At 49.6% G+C, this 12,107-nt stretch overlaps 1 protein-coding gene and 1 long non-coding RNA gene across 10 annotated transcripts in view; one reads left to right on the forward strand and one right to left on the reverse strand.

Annotated features, from left to right (window-relative positions):
- Nucleotides 1–12,107, reverse strand: part of EPB41L1 (erythrocyte membrane protein band 4.1 like 1) — a 139,818-nt gene that overhangs the window by 65,646 nt on the left and 62,065 nt on the right. The window contains exon 1 of one of the 9 annotated variants that reach the window (XM_025398569.1): nucleotides 11,839–12,094. The exons of the other annotated variants lie outside the window; for them this stretch is intronic. The gene's annotated coding sequence lies outside the window, so the exon portion shown is untranslated. Of the gene's footprint in view, nucleotides 1–11,838; nucleotides 12,095–12,107 lie in introns of those variants that run through there. 9 annotated transcript variants of the gene reach the window in all.
- The window catches only part of LOC112632692, an 8,257-nt gene continuing 7,127 nt past the window's right edge, over nucleotides 10,978–12,107 (forward strand). Inside the window, exons 1-2 of the long non-coding RNA XR_003121434.1 lie at nucleotides 10,978–11,142; nucleotides 11,484–11,673. This is a non-coding gene — a long non-coding RNA (uncharacterized LOC112632692). The remainder of the gene's footprint in view (nucleotides 11,143–11,483; nucleotides 11,674–12,107) is intronic.

Below are 12,107 nucleotides of genomic sequence, written 5' to 3' on the forward strand. Positions count from 1 at the left end.
CCTCTTTAAAACCCCCAAGGGCCTCCCATTAAAATAAAACACAAACTCCTTATCAAAGCTACAGACCTCTGTATATGACTGTGACCCATCTTTTCAGCATCAGCTCCCACCACTACTGGTCCCCTACTGCCTCCCCATACCGCCACCATCACCATGAGCCTGTCACATTGGCTTTCCGTCTGTTCTTCAACTGTGCCAGGCTTTGGGGCTTTGTCCTTAATGATTGTAATGTTCCCTCTGCATGGACAGCTTGGCAGCTCGCACCTTCAGATTGTGAATCTGTGTGCCCCTTGACCACCCTGTCTAATTTATTTAGGTCCTTTCCCCTATTTTTTTGGTTACAGCATGCTAGATTGTTTTGTTTTTGTTTCGTTTTGCCATTTTAACCATTGTTAAGGGTAACAATTCAGAGGCATTAATTACATTCACAATGTTGTGCAAAAATCACCACTATCTATTTCCAAAAATTCTTATCACCCCAAACAGAAACTTCAAATTCATTAAGCAAGCATGCTGGGTTGGGTGGTTGGTTTTCTTTCTCTTTTTCTTTTTTTTTTGGAGACAGTCTCGTTCTCTTGTCCAGACTGGAGTGCAGTGGCGTGATCTCGGCTTACTGCAACCTCTGCCTCCCAGGTTCAAGCAATTCTCCTGCCTCAGCCTCCCCAGTAGCTAGGATTACAGGCACACACAGCCTCGCCCAGCTAATTATTTTGTATTTTAGTAGAGATTGGGTTTCACTGTGTTGACCAGGATGGTCTCGAATTCCTGAGCTCAGCCAATCCGCTTGCCTTGGCCTCCCAAAGTGCTAGGATTACAGGCATGAGCCACCACACCCAGCTGGGTGGTTGGTTTTCATAGTAATTATCACAAACTGATCTTCTATCATTGATTGATTTACTTATTTGTTTTTATCCTTTCTTCTAAAATAAACTCCATAAAGATAAGAATTTTGTCTCATTAGCCATTATTCCCAGGGCTCAGCGCAGTTCCTGATAAATAACAACAAAGTTATCATTTGTAGTCTGCTATTTGCTAGGCACTAATCTGAGTACTTTACATCAATGAACTCACTTCATCTTCACAATAACCTATAATGGGTAATAGGTACTCTTATTATCCCTGTTTTACAAAAGAAGAAACTGAAGCAGAGAAGTTAAGGAACTTGCCCCAAGTCACACAGCTAGTAAACGGCAGTGCCAGAATTCATATTCAGCAGATCTGGCATCAGATGGAGAGGTAGATGGATAAATGGTTGAATACATGGATGACTGATGGATAGAACACAAAGAGACAACTTCTAGTCTACCCAACTGAGGATACAGACCCGGGCTGCATTCACCTTGCGAGCCTTTGTGGCTACCAGCCAGCCCTCCTCTCCTGATGATTTAGTTTATCTCAACACCTGATGTTTCCATCCAAAGTCCTGATATTATTCTCCTTATTTTACTAATGAGGATGCACACGCTCAAAGAGGCAAATAGATTTGTCCAAGGTCATAAGGCTGTGCCAGGTATCTCTGATTCCAGAGTTCTTCCCACTATATGGCATTCCGGCAACCTCAGGGGGCTCAAGCTATACTGACTTCTCCCAGGGTTGGGGCTGGCTAAAGAAAGACTTCCCAAGATTGAAAATGAAACATACTAGGAAGAGCTGAACTCAGAATCAGGACCATTGCTGCTTCAGTGCTTCCACTTCCAATCTGATCAGCTTTGGGCAGGTCACTTCCTCTTTCTTTTTTCTTTTTTGAGATGGAGTCTCACTCTGTCGCTGAGGCTAGAGTGCAGTGGCACAGTCTTGGCTCACTGCAACCTCTGCCTCCCTGGTTCAAGCGATTCTCCTGCCTCAGCCTCCCAAGTAGCTAAGATTACAGGTGCATGCCACCACACACCCAGCTAATTTTTGTATTTTTAGTAGAGACAGGGTTTCACCATGTTGGCCAGGCTGGTCTTGAACTCCTGACCTCAGGTGATCCACCCGCCTTGGCCTCCCAAAGTGCTGGGATTACAGGCGTGAGCCACCACACCTGGCCACTTCCTCTTTCTGAGCATCAGTTTCCTCATGTGTCAAACGGGGATGAGAGACCCTGTCCTCCACATCAGAGGAAGGCCATGGAGATCAAGGCTATTACAGAGAATGGAAAGACTTTGAGATACAAAAGTTAATGTCCTGGGCCAGGCACGGTGGCATGCATAAGCACAGCAGTGAAACAACATGAGAACACACACAGCCACACGTATGGCGCAAGCAAAGCTGTCTCTTCTAAACCCTGCACACTGATGATACCAAAGACTGTTGCTTAGTTGTTCTTGGGAATTCTGAACCAGGTGAGAGAGGACACGGGGAGGCAGGGGAGGGAGGAGACACCAAAACACCAAGAGACTGCCAGGCAGAAAAAAGTCTTTTGTTTTGAATGATGTTTTTAATAATCAGTTACTAAGACAACTCTTTCTTTCTGGGAAGTCAGGGGACACGTCTCTCCCATCTCCCTACAACCATGCCGCCTGGGTTGTTAGTCTCCATTTGCACCCCCAGATCCATGGCCTGCTTGAAGAAGCAGGAGGCTGGCCCATTGGACTGTCCCTTGAGCTCCCTTGTCTCCTGGCTTCTGGTTCCATTTGGCCAATAGAAGGCACTGGCAGGGGCCGGGCACAGTGGCTCATGCCTGTAATCCCAGCACTTTGGGAGGCCAAGGTGGGCAATGACTTAGGGTCAGGAGTTTGAGACCAGCCTGGCCAACAAGGTGAAACCCTGTCTCTACTAAAAATACAAAAATTAACTGGGTGTGGTGGCAGGTGCCTGTAGTTCCAGCTACCAGGGAGGCTGAGGCAGACCTGGGAGGTGGAGGTTGCAGTGAGCAGAGATGATGCTACTGCACTCCAGCCTGGACGACAGAGAGAGACTCTGTCTTAAAGAAAAAATAAAGAAGAAGGCATTGGCAGGAAGTCAGAAGGTGGAAGGAGAAAGATCTTGGGTGTATCTTCCCCAGTTTCTCTCTCTGTGGTCCCAGTAGTGGCTGAGCCCCTCTGCGACAGCTCCCTGCCCCCCTCTACCGGTCACCGAACTCAGGTAACACCGCTCCCTCCTGCTTATTCAGGCCGAGAGCTGGTAACACCTTCTGTCCCTGTTAGTTTGTGGGTGCCTCAGCATCCCGTGTGGGTTCCCCTCACCCTGCTCACACCTTTATTAACATCTCCTCAGGGGAAGCATCTGAGTGGAATTCTGTTTCCGGTCAGAATCAGACTGATCCACCACCTGATGCTCATTTAGGATGAGGTGAGCCTGAGAAGAGGCAGAATAGGCTAAGAAGTCAAGGAAGGCAATGGAACCGTAAGCAAGCCCCTTAACCTCTTTGTGCCTCAGTCTGTTCATCTGTAAAGTCATGATTATAATCTTGCATACCTCACAGGCTTACTATGAAAATGGAATCAGATCATGCCTATAAAACACTAGACACGTACCAGAATATTAGAAATATTTGCTCCAGAAATATTAGATACTCTCCAATTAAGTCCAAAGACTAAAATGTTAATAATAGCCTTCCCTTGGAGAAGGAAATATGGGCCTTTTCCTCTGTATTTTTCAATTTTCTACTATAAGCATGTATTACTTTTGTAGTCAGAAAAGAAAAAAGAAGAATTACAAGAAAAAAAAAAAGAAAGAGTGCCTATTAGGGCTTTTTATTTCTCTCACTTGCTGGAGATGATGTGACTTCCCAAGGGGATTTCCCCAGTATGGAACACTCACTTTCTTGAGTGATAATGTCTACATGGACATGAATGAAAGGATGGAGGGTACAGGTTGAGAGAGCTGCCTCTGAGACCTCAGGCCACCTTCACAGCCAGGCCAGAAGGATCAAAAACAGAGCTGGGTCTGTGGTCATGCTGTCTGGTGCTCGGGTTTGTACATGGCAGTGGGGAGATGGCAATTTGTCAGAGGCTTGCAGTACCCACAGACACCACTTTAAACCAAACAATGTGAAGAGGCCACCACCCATCAGCCTTGGCTTCTTGCCCAAAAGCTTCACGGGCCACCGGGGAGCCTCAGGCTGATGTGCAGTGGTGGGCTGGGGACCACGTGACAGCACAGAACTGCAGAGTAACAGCATCAAAACGGAGAAATGCATCCCACCTGGCCCATCCTGATGATGATGCAGAAGGCAGAGCGAGACCTCCCACTAGCAGGGTATCCTCTGAGAGCCGGGCAACGTGCTGGCTGTCTTCTGGGCTTTATCTCATTTGAGCTGCATAAGGGCCACACGGAGTAGGTGAGCTTATTTCCCAGGCAGCTTAGCGGCCAAGGCCACATGGCTAGTCAGTTCCAAGGAGAGCCAGGACTAGGACTCAAGTTTGCTGGCTCACAGTCCAGTGCTCTCCCCACTCAATGCTGCTACATCCCACGACCTCCAACTTGCTGTAGACCATATAACCAAAGCTACCGTTGCTCTGGATGTAGAAATAATAACAGCAGTATCAATCCCTCCCACATGCAGGGCACTTTACAATTTAAAGGATCTTTTTATAACCATTTCGCTTCACCAATTAGTCATTGTTGAGAGTGGGCAGGAAACAGCAGTTACGGACATGGGCTTAGGAGCCAGAGCTGGAATCCTGATGCCACAGGCTTGGTGACCTCAGGCAGGTTACTTAACCTCTATTGAGAAGACTATCCCCTGCACCTCCAAGGTATATAGTGAGAATTAAACGAGATAGGCAGGGTGTGGTGGCCTGTAATCTCAGCACTTTGGAAGGCCAAGGCGGGAGGATTGCTTGGGCCCAGGAGTTTGAGAGCAGCTGGGCAACACAGCGAGACACTGTCTTTACCCCGCGCCCCCCTAAATTAGCCAGGTGGGGTGCACCTGTAGTCCCAGCTACTCAAGAGGCTGAGGCAGGAGGATCACTAGAACCTGGGAGTTTGAGGTCACAGTGAGCTGTGACTATGCCACTGCACTCCAGCCTGAGTGACAGAGTGAGACGCTGTCACGCTTTAAAAAAACAAGAATAATGGCCGGGTGTGGTGGTTCACGCCTGTGATCCCAGCACTTTGGGAGTCTGAGGCAGGCAGATCACCTGAGGTCAGGAGTTCGAGACCAGCCTGGCTAACACAGTGAAACCCTGTCTCTACTAAAAATACAAAAATTAGCCAGGCAGGTGGCACGTGCCTGTAATCCCAGCTACTTGGGAGGCCAAGGCAGGAGAATTGCTTGAACCAGGGAAGTGGAGGTTGCAGTGAGCTGAGATCCTGCCATTGCACTCCAGCCTGGGCAACAGAGTGAGATTCCATCTAAAAAATAAATAAATAAATAAATAAATAATAATAATAATAGTAAAAGAAAGAAAAGAAAAAAACAGATAAAGCACATGAAGCTTGCTCTAGCACAGTATTTGACATATAGTAGATACTCAGTGGCACCAATTGGCTCAGATCACCACCAGACAGATGGACAAACTGAGGTACAGAGAAGGTACAGACTGTCCAAGGACAGTCTGAGTATGGGCAGCAGCATAGTCCAAGCAGCAGCTTATAGCATCCTAAGAGAATGTGAACATTTCCTAGGAGAGTTCCATACTGGGTGGGTGAAAGAAGGGGTCTCCCTGGGACATCACCACCTTTTAAGGGTGACAGAGAGATGGCCTCCTCCAAGACCAGTCCCCTCAGGTTCCAGTGAAGAGAGGAGGGAACAGGAGAAGGGAGAAGCAGTAGACCTTTGAGAGCAACTATCATGGTCTCATGGTTTCTGACTCTTTCTCTCACTTGATTTTCATTGTCTAAACACTGTTAGAGTTCAGTTAGTGTAACTTAGAATACCGTAAAATTGGAAACAACTTCAAATGTCAATCAACAGGGGGCTGGCCAAATTAGCTAGGGTTTATCCATTAAAATTTAATTATGAAAGTATAACATACCTATTGCAAAAATTTTTGAGATAGATTTTATATCTACTGACATGAAAAGATGTCAATGTGTAGTTACATGAAAAATGCAAGTTATAAAACAATAATGCAATGTATGATCCCATTCTGGTTTGTATGTTTATGTTGGTATAGAAAATATCCTGGAAGGATACACAACATGCTGTTATTAGCTATGACTGGAGAGTAGGATTTGTTTGGGAATCTAAGGTGAGAATACACCTTTTTTTTTTTTTTTTTTTTTTTTTTGTGATGGAGTCTCGCTGTCACCCAAGCTGGAGTGCAATGGCACAATCTCAGCTCACTGCACCGCAACCTCCACCTTCTGGGTTCAAGAGATTCTCTTGCCTCAGCCTCCTGAGTAGCTGGGATTATAGGTGCTAGCCACCATGCCTGGCTAATTTTTTGTATTTTTAGTAGAAACGGGGTTTCACTGTTGGCCAGGCTGGTCTCGAACTCCTGACCTCAGGTGATCCACCCGCCTCAGCCTCCCAGAGTGCTGGGATTATAGGTGTGAACCTATAATCGTGCCCGGTCTACAATTCTGAATTATTAGATTTTTCACAAATTGTTTTTGTAATTAAAACTAAAGAAAAATAAATAGTAAAGAAAGATTCGTTTTTCTGTTTTATTTACTTCCCATATGCTTGCTGGAACTCCATTTTATGCCTGTTTTCTTCCAATCTGGATCTACGTTCACACCTAATTTTATACCACTGTAATATGAATACTGATAATCTTAGGAGTCTTCTTTCCCATTTAACATTAATTGTATCAGACCATGAATGACATCACATCATGACATCATCATCATCTCCACTAACGTTCATGGATACTTCACTATGTGCTAGTCACCATGCCAAAATTTTTACATGCCTTAACTTATTTCATCTTGATAACAACCCTAAAACCAGGTACTTGAACTATCCACATTACAGCTGGGTAAATTGGGGCTTTGAAAGATTAATTAATTTGCCAATGCCTCACAGCTAGTAAAAACAGAAAGAAGACTGAAGCCCTGTTCTATGCAAGTGCCAAGTCCTCACTGGGAACCTCTCTGTCCTACTCCCCTCGAAGACAGTGAGTGGTGAGTGAGAAGAATGTGGCAAGCAGGGAATAGCAAGAATATGGCAGGCACTATGTCTTTCAACTTGAGTGACCTTGATCAAGTCACTTCCCCTCTTGATTAGTTTACTCATTCTTTCATCGGACAAGTATTTGCAAACCACTGAGCAACACGCTGTGACGAAACAATGAATAAAATGTGAACTCTGCCTTCAAGGAGACTGGAGTCTAGCATCATTCTCTTCAAACACAGAAAGGATCTAGCCCCAGCCCCACCTCTGTTGCAGGGCAATCATAAGCACAAAATAATCAAGGATGCAAAAGAGCTTTGCAATTGCACAGCTTCATCCACTGCAAGCAGTTTTTCTGTGGGTGTTCACCACTGCATATTATTTTATCCAGTGGATGTTCCAAAGCTTACCCAATCATCTTCCTATTGTTGGACACTTAGTCCCAATTTACTGCTATTATAGAGGAAGCTCTGATGGTGATTTATTCAAAAGAAATAATTCAAAGGAAAAACAGGCCAGAGGCACAAAAAGATGCTGCTCAATCTTCCAAATAACTAAAGGGAGACTAGCCCTTCTCAAACTTACCAGGCCTCCAACGGAATTCCTGACCCTGTGGCCTGACCCACTCTAAGCTCCTCCTTCTCCAACCTGGCGAGCCACCCACTACCGGAGGCACACCTTAGTGAGCGTCAATCTTGCTCCCTCCCCAGCCCTCCAAGTCCCCACAGTTAAGGTTTCTCCTATGAAGTCACGTCCACCCTCTCCTGTGGATCATACGGTTGCCAAAGGGACCTTCTCAAAACACAGTTCTGTCATGCTCCTCAGCAGACTAAAATCCTGCAAAGGTTCCTAGAGCATCCCGGCTCATGTCAAGTCAAAACACCTTGGCCTGACATTTAAGAGAGACAGAAGGGGGAGAGAAGTAATGTTCACTGAGTTCCTGCAATGTGTTAGCATTACACTAGGTGCTTTATGTAACAACCACAACATGGTCCCTGTGAGACAAGCATGTTTATCTACATTTTACAAATGAGGAAACTGAGGTTCGGGCCATCTGAGTGATGTGCCCAAGGCCACATGGCTAATACAATGCAGTGCTGTGACTAGAGCCTACGTCTGGAGGATTCCAGAGCTCCATCAAAAACCCAAACACAAGCTGACTTTCTGAGTCACCTTCCAGCTCACACTCCGCCACACACACTATCTGTTCCACGCACACCAGACCACCCACTCTTCTTCAAAGGCATTACTATTTCCTTCCCCTCTGACCTGGGGAAGTGGCTGCCCTTCCCCCTTCAACCACCGAAATCCGACTTGGCCTTCAGTGCCCAGCTCAAAGGTCCCCGTCTTCTTGAAGCCTTCCCTGAGCACCAAAATAGGAATCCATGCTGAGCCTATGCAATAGTACACTCTTTACTTTTAGTGTGTCATGTCTGCATCTCTCCCAGCTAGACTGGGAGGTCTTTGAGGAGAGGGATGCATCTGACTGAGTGACTATTTCACCTTGAACAAAACGGAGTACGGCATCTGAGAAACTACAGGCTGCCTTGCATGGCCTTCAGGAACATGGCTCTGACCCATATTGCCTAGGTTTGAATTCTGACTCCCCCATAACCTAATTGTTTGACCTTGAACAACTGTCTAAGCCACAGCTCCCTCAATCTGTAAAATGGGAAGAATAATAACTCCATACCTCATCTACACCTCACAGGGCTTTGTGAAGAACGTATGAGTTGTACATGGAAGCCCTTAAAACTGGGCCTGGCACGTAATAAATGTTCAATAAATGTTAGCTGTTATTATTCTGATCCACAAGCCTCCAGCCCACAAAGGAAGCAGTGCCAGCCTGCTCCACTCCCACCCATCCACCCAGGCTCAGCTCCCTGCCCACAGGGCCTCCTCAGCCCAGTCCCCACTGGGGCCTCGGGATGTGTCCAGGGCCAGCCCATCTTCCCTAAAAGCCAATGGGAGCAGGGAGTCTGGTGTTTCCCCACTTCTGGGGGATGCTGGCCAGAAAGCAGAAGGCCAAGGCTGATCCTTCTCTGAGAGCTCTTAGTCAGTACCTATCTACCCCTACCCCTTAGGACCACAGTAATATTCAGTCCACAAAGCCACCCTTGCCTCGCCAGACATACACAAACACACCTCACACGCCTCTCCACCTGGACCAGCCCTGGCCTATCAATGAATTGCCAGGCTCCGCTGGACACCAACCTGGTACTTCCAGACAATGCCCCCAGTAAATGTCATGGTAGAAAGAAGGGCTCTAGACTCAGACCACCCCACACTTTCCAGCTGTGTAACTTTAGGCCAGTGACATAACCTCTCTGAGCCTCGGTTTCTCCTCTGTAAAACGTGGATAATTAATCGCACCTATCTTATAGGGTTACTGTGAAATGACTCAAAGCACTTCTTGCAGTACATGGTATACAGTAAGTGTTCAATAAATACCATCACTTTGATTGTGTAATCATTGGTATTTATCTCCAGGGCGAGATGGTCATCCCCCCCTTTTTCTGCTTTGAGATGGAGTCTCACTTTGTCTCCAGGCTGGAGTGCAATGGCACGTTCTCGGCTCACTGCAACCTCCACCTCCTGCATTCAAGCGATTCTCCTGCCTCGGCCTACTGATTAGCTGGGACTACAGGCGCACGCCACCATGCCCAGCTAATTTTTGTATTTTTAGTAGAGACAGGGTTTCATCATGTTGGCCAGGATGGTCTTGATCTCTTGAACTTGTGATCCACCCGCCTCAGCCTCCCAAAGTGCTGGGATTACAGGCGTGCGCCATCGCGCCCAGCCAAGATGATCATCCCCTTTTAACAAATGGAACAGAGAAGCCCAGAAAGGGGCCCTTAGGGAAGTCCCTGCAGGGGCTAAAAAGCACTTCCCACCACAGCCTGAAGTCAGAAAACTCTCTCTGTTGCCCCCTGGAGGCTCAGGCCAGAACATCCCTAGGCACCTGGCATCCTCTCAGCTCTATGCACTTCCAAGAGGGTCCAGGGCCACTGGCGGCCCTTTCTCTCAGCCCTGGCCTCTCCTGCTCATCTACTGAGGGCAAGGGCTGGGAGGCCAACATAATGCCCCTCCTAAGGGATCAGGTAGCCTCAGGCTCCAGGCTACAATGCCTAGCCCCTGGCAGAGGCCTGTCTATGGCACAGCCACCGCAGCAGGGAAGCCGGCATCTGAGCTGCAAGACCCCCGAACAAGAGGTGGAAGACCTGGGCACATTAGTGCTGACTCCCCCGCTCAGCTGTTTTGTGACCTTGGCTAAGTCACTCTTACTCTCTAGGCCCCATTTAACCTTTCAATATTGACTGAGTGAGGACTACCTAACCAAGCATTGTTTTCATGCAGGGTTCTATGGAAGAAGCTCTTCAAGAAGCTCACAGGGCTGAGCCCAGAGGGACTGTCACATAGCCCAGGAAGGACTTTAATAGGAACAATGCCCTCTGCACTGATCTCCAGGATTGCCTTGAGGTGCCTCTGAAATCCCAGGGACTGTGCTCTGCATGCCACAAATACTGTGCCTGGGTTGCCAGGCAGGCATGACCTCAGGCTGGCCAGGAGAAGCCAGCTCCATCCCTGCACAGAGCTGGCAGAGCCTCCCTGGGCCACGGTGGCTCACAGAGGAGGCTGGCACAGGCTGCCTCTGCCGCAGGCTCCATCTGGAGGAATGGGTGGGCAGACAGGCACACAGCTGCCTCTATTCTCCACACCCTTGCCCGGGACAGGAGGCACTGAGTCTTCCAGGAGCTGCGGAGGGCACCATCCAGGCCCCAGATCTCGACCTGGCCCAACTGTCACTGATTCTGGAAGGCTCCTAATGCTGGAGGTTGGGGGACGGGGTGGGAATGGAGCCAAGTCACTGGACCCCACACAGCCTTGGTGAGGTCCTAAATCTGGCCGTCTCACATTCCCACCTTTGGGTGCAGAGGAGGTGCTATGCGGATCCAGAAGTGAATGTGGGAACACGTGGTGCTCTCTCCCCCACCAATGCATCCTCAGAGCTCCGAGGGAAAAGCAACGACCATGGCTGGCAGCTGAGGGAGAGATCAGCATCCCCAGAACTCCCTCTTGGTCCCTGTCCAGCCTTCAAGGTCTCCATGGACCACTTTGAGCCATATAGGTCTGCCAATCAGTGGCCTCTGCGCCCAGTAAGTACCCCAGTGGCTGTAGACATTGGCCCCCCATGCCTATCCCTGAGACCCCAGCCTCTCAGGCCCTTGGACCTCCCCAAGTGTGAAGGTGCCAGACACAAGTGGGACACACAAGCCCTCTCCCTCTGATTAGGGGACAGTCACTGGCCAGGGCAATGCCAGGCCGGAGCCGCAGAAGTCCTAGGGCTAAGATCCCTGCTAGCAGCTCTGAGGTACTTGTAAGGGAGACGGGAGGGGAGGCAAGCCCAGAGCGGGGAAGGGTCTGTAACCAGAGTGAGGAGAGATGAGGGCAAGAGCTCGCCAGCATCCCAGGCTCCAGCCAACAGCTCCTCCTGCAGCGTCCGAAGCAGGAGAAATCCAGAGAGCCCTTGGCCTCCGGAGGCGGCAGCAGAAGTGCTCTCGAAAAAGAGAGTGGGCCAGCCGGTGGGAGCCCAGCGCCCACCCACCGCTCATCCTACAGCAGGACCAACCCCCCCACACCCCAGCCTCCGGATCCTCTCTCCAGGCCTTGGAGGAGGCTGCAGACCGGTCGGTGGGGAGGAACAGCGAGACCCTCCCCCACACTGGCCAGGGGACCAACAACCTGAAAACTCAGTTCTCGGCCTCGCCCCCGTTCCTCCCCAGGGCTGGAGGCTGGGCCTCGATGTTGCAAGCCCCCGGCCCCAAGAGCCACCTGATCCCCCGTGTGCCTACCTGGGCCCGGGGGTCCCCATGTCGGGCAGGTTGGGCGAGGGGCGGCCCCCTCGGCTCCTCTGGCAGGCAGGCCGCGGGGCGGGGCGGCGCGGGGTCGCGGCGGGCTCTGCGGAGCAGCCTGTTCGGCGACACCCCCGCCCGCTGATGGATGCCGACTGCAGCAGCGGCGGCGGCGGCGGCGGCGGCTCGGCGTGCGCCGGGGGCTGGGCACGGTGCCCACAGCCCCGGGCCTGGCGCCCGACGCGCGGCCAGCCCCCCCCCCCCCCCCC

This window comes from Theropithecus gelada, chromosome 10, assembly GCF_003255815.1.
Source record: "Theropithecus gelada isolate Dixy chromosome 10, Tgel_1.0, whole genome shotgun sequence".
NCBI classification, from domain to species: Eukaryota; Metazoa; Chordata; class Mammalia; order Primates; family Cercopithecidae; genus Theropithecus; species Theropithecus gelada.